This window comes from Diceros bicornis, chromosome 23, assembly GCF_020826845.1.
Source record: "Diceros bicornis minor isolate mBicDic1 chromosome 23, mDicBic1.mat.cur, whole genome shotgun sequence".
Taxonomy (NCBI): Eukaryota; Metazoa; Chordata; class Mammalia; order Perissodactyla; family Rhinocerotidae; genus Diceros; species Diceros bicornis.
In genome coordinates, this window is record NC_080762.1 from 55,826,952 (window position 1) to 55,831,875 (window position 4,924).

Sequence of the window (4,924 nt, forward strand, 5' to 3'; positions counted from 1 at the left end):
ACAAAATTTCCACCATTAAAAATAAGAGAACAGTGCAACAGCTATTTTTGTTCTTTTAATCAGGATGACAACCTCCACACAAAGGAAAGCACAGTTGTAAATTGATGCAGACTTTAAAAGACGTTAGCAGCCATGTAAATAGTTGAGATAATTCCAAGAAATTTGTCAATAAATATTTTCTCTGAAAAATGTGGAAGACATGTATAAATTCAGTTTTAAAATTTTCTAGAACGTATTTAGGGGAAGCTATTTGCATAATTTCCAGTCCTATAACAAATGTCTAAGGGAAGAATGCTTACTGTTAACATTTTATTCAACTTTTGTACTTTCAGAGATGCAATTAATCTTCGGGGAGAGGCTGTTGAGATTATATAGTCTCCAGATGCAAATGATTTTCTGACCTATTTTTAGTGAGTTTTATGAAACAGATTGCAACAGATAGGGATGCCTCCTCTTAGAAGAGGCATTTGCTGACAATAATGCAGTTTCCAGATTTACAGAGCCGGTTCTCCTGCCTTGCAATGACAGCTCTCCTTTTTAAAGTCATGCTCTTATTTTCAAGTGGAATTGAATGAAAACTGAACCTTTGTGTCCTTGTTTAACTCCTGCTTTCAATTTCCCAAGTTGAATTTCCCCCTGGGCATTGAATATACTTTTTAATATACTAATAATGTGTGTAACCACTGGATATTTAGTTAGATGATTTTTGACTGTCATAGACTGAATTGTGTCCCCCCCCCGCCCCACCCCGCCGCCAATTCATATGTTGAAGTCCTAACCCCCAGTGTGACTGTATGTGGAGAGAGGTTTAAGGAGGTAGTTAAGGTTAAATGAGATCATTGGGGTAGGCCCTAATTCCACAGGACTTGTGTCCTCATGAGAAGAGCAAGAGGCCTGGAGGTTGTCCTCTCTGTGAGCACACCGAGGAAAGACCACGTGACTCTGTGCCCTAGTGCAGCACTGAAATATCGGCAGAGGCCACCCGTTCACGGAAGGGCTGTGATTCTCTTGCAGATCTCCGAATAATTTTGGAGACTGTTCACACATGGTTTGAAGAGCTACAGGAACACTGATGAGCAGCAGATCCAGACCACAGGTATTTGGTCATTGCTAAAATCAGATTTACCAATGGAAATTTCCCAGTTTCTTGTTTCAAAGCAGCTGTTTGTGTCTGTGTGCTCAGTGACATTCAGGTTTGTTTACCAGTTTGTCCTTCTGTACAGATCGCTGTGCTAGCCCCCGTGAACAAGTGTAAAGTAAATCAGGATCCCAGACTTCATATTAACATACACGTATTTATTTGAAAACCTTCCACAAACCTCACCAGAATGAGTGTGGAAGAACAGAAAAGGTATAAACTTGCAGTTAGAATAGGACCAAATGGCAAAGGAAAGCGACCAGTTCAATTTTGGGGAGTGGGAGTCTGGGTAGGGAACTGGGAAACAGGGAACTGCTATTTTTTTCTTTTTAATGAGGTTTTAGGACTATTTGAGTTTCTGTTGTTAAAAATATGTATATTATTTTGATAAGATATCAATTAAATTTTTAAAAAATAAATTATGAATATAGTCTTGCTTTCCAGGAGAGTCAATTAAATAGAAAATATTTAATTCCTTAGTTGGGCATTTCCTAAGTTGTGAGATTCTGAATTAGATGCCATCTAAGAGGCAGTCACTCTATCACTGATTCTGCTACTGACACAAAGGCGGTTGTGCCTTCCAACAAGCCATCACAGCCCAAATCCTGTCACCCTCCCATACTCGTCTGAAACAACTTCAGGCCTGTGGAAGCCCCTCTGATTCTGAGACCCCTCTGCCTCTCTTGAAAACTCCCAGGGAGAACTTGGTGTTGGGTACCCCAGGCTCTTGTGGGGAAGAGGGGGTGAGTGTCCGGGGATCTGCAGTGGTGACTGTCACAGAAACAAAGGCCCCCATCCCATGCTGTGTGTGGGGTGTGGTGTCCCTGCTCCTGCTCTCTTGCTACATGCAACCCTAGCAATGCATCTTGGTACTGGCAGCACATCTCAAAGAGGCAATTGCCAAAGGTTAAAGTTTATAGTCACAATTCATATTTGTTGAAATGTAACTTCAACTTTCCCAGTGCCTATTTCTGCTCAGTAGAAAACTCTTAATGTTGCCACTTCCAGGTAACACTGGTTCAAAATAGTTGCTTAGTTCAGTATACAAGAACATATTTTTTTTTCCCAGATGATTTTCCCTTATCTAAGGGCTTGTAAGGGGAAGTGTATGTGCCACCACTGTGCAGGGACCTCAATGATCTCTCCCTGCAAACGAGACCCTCCCCTTGGCTGCTACTAGTAATGTTGGTTTTCTGAGTCTTGACTATGTCTTTTATACTTTCCCTGGAATATCTAGCTCGCTAGTATAGGCTTGTGAGATTTTGTAGCAAAAATAGAGGCTGCCCTTATAGTTACAAAATGGCAGCCTGGAGGGAGTATGGCACTGTTACTCCTGCGGTCTTTAGTGGAGTGGACTCGTCTCCTCACTCTCAAACATAGAGATGCGGCCTCGGGGGCATGGTGCTTAATAACCAAGCATCCAAGCTTAATAACCATGAAGTTCTTGGCACCCGAAGAGCACTGGAAGTGACCAGGAGCTCACTCAGGAGATCAACAGCCCCTAGGACTCTACCGCGCCCTTGGGCTTGCTGCCACCACAGCACCAGCACTTCACACCCCAGCCAGTGTGACTGCTGCCACAGTGGCTCAAAAAAGTGGTCAAAGAACTGCAGAGAAGGAATTGACAGACAGGAATTGGGATCAAGAAGACGAAGCAGAAGGGGTGGGAACCTGCTCTGTGGTCCAGTGAGGAAGTCTTGAAGAATAGAGCCGTTAACAGCAGAGTGTAGATGTTGGACTTGAATCTGTTAGTGGAGGGACTTTTAAAGGTTTCAAAGGTTTGGTTGTACTTTCTGGAGGAGGAGTGTTTCTGGATTTGGTAATGGCAGTGGAGTGAAACCTTTACAAGGACTGTCAAATGGAAATAGCGGTAACGAGTGCCCCTTCCTTCACTAGTCCAAAGGCAGAGAACGAGGCAACCTTTCGTTCCATTACTACTTCAAATGGCAAGAGAAAGATTTCAAATCCCAAAACTAATGGCGACAGTCAATAGCCCTTTTCCTCTGTGTTATTGTGAATAAAGCATGAAAGGGAATGCTGGTAACATGCAGTCAGCTGTGTTTGTTGTGTTCGTGACTGGATAGTGAAGCACGTGAACATAAACCCACTCTGATCTGATATCTGTCTTTGAGACTGGGAGAAATATTTAGCAAATATTGAAGGTGGGAACAGTGGCAGTGTTACCACACAAAATTGGGGTTCTCTTGCCCGATGCACCTAAAAAATGCAACTAATTACGGCATCAGCTTTTGGGGGCGAAATCAGCTTTACTCTGTGAGATCAATCTGCAGGGAGACGGGGGCATGTCCCCTCAGATTTTCTCCGTTATACAGGATTTGGGGTGAAATTTAAGAGGTTAGGGAGAACAGGCTGGCATGTGGAAATGCTGGTGGGACGGATTTTGGTTGGTAGGCTTCAAGCATTTATGGTAAGGTTCTAAACATTTATGACAGGGTTCTAAACTTTTATGATGAGGTCCTAAACTTTTGTGATAGGGTTTGAAACATTTATGATGAGGTTGGGAAGGAATTTTAACACCAGATCTTCCTGACCGTGGGACCCCTCGCTTCTAATAAGAGTCCAACTTTTAAGTCCTGGTCCTTTGGTTCCATGGGGAGGATAATCTTTGGTTCCATTGTCATTTCATGTCAAGATTTCTTCTGCACATGCTCTGGCTATGTGATTTTGCAAATTTTCTGAAAGGCAACTCTTAGTCACTCTGGTGATAAGAGATGTGGTCTGTCCCAACTGGCTCTAAATGGGCCAGTCGTGGTTACAGCAGTAGTAATTATGAAAGTAAAACTAACAAAATGTTGGTTGAAACAGTCTCCTTCCCTGTTTGGTTCAACTACACTATACTGAGAAGCAACATTTTTATTTCATGGCAACAAAACTGAGGATACATCTGAAAAGAAAGTGGAGTCTGTGTCTGAAAAGAAAATGGACCCATCACCAGGAGCAACAAATGCATTTGCAAGAAAATTGATAGCTCTGTTTTGGGCTAGTTAAGCTCTGACCCCCTGCCTGGATTTTCATTTTCCCCTGGAAATTCCATTTTATTTGGCAAAAATATTACCCAGAGTAAACTAGTTTATTCAACATTTTCCACTAAAACATTGGAGAGGCAAGCAGAAGGTGGCAGAAATGAATGCAAAGGTAGAGAACAGGGAAGGGAATAATGAGCCACCCAAAGTAGCGGTTACTCAAATAAAGAAAATGCTTTCTACTCCAAAAAGCACAAACTAATTTATAATAAAGACAATACATTTGAAGAGAAGAGTGTAGGCACTCTGCATTAAAACCTACAGCAAGTTAGAAGCACAGCTTTCAGTGCAGGAGACACCAATTTATGCAAAATGCTGCTGATAGTTCTCATCCTACCTGATGTTCCAAGTACTGGAACACAGAAAAACAATGCACTTGCTGTCTGTGTTGTAAATCCACCAATTAATGAAAAAAATGCCACCATCTCAAAGTGTTAATTAGAATACAAATAAGCAAAGATGTAGACGAGTTGCCCAAAGTTTTCCTGGAGAAAAGGGATGCCTGAAAACATGAAGAGGGCTGAGGAATCGTGGCCGAGCCGCTGCTTCTCCTGCTACCCTCTTCAACTTAGTTTTTCTTCTCCTCTACTTTGACGTTCTAAGAATTATAAATAACTTAAAAACTTTTTTGTGAAAAATTAATATGTCCAATAAAACCTTTAAAAGTTGTGTCAAGAAAAAATACAAAATGTCTAGTTAAATTTGAATTTAAAATAAATAATGGATAATTCAATATTTGAAA

At 41.5% G+C, this 4,924-nt stretch overlaps 1 pseudogene; it reads left to right on the forward strand.

Moving 5' to 3' along the window:
- The first annotated feature begins 3,870 nt into the window (after positions 1-3,870).
- On the forward strand, positions 3,871-4,688 carry LOC131420630 (nuclear pore complex protein Nup50-like; annotated as a pseudogene).
- Positions 4,689-4,924: the final 236 nt, after the last annotated feature.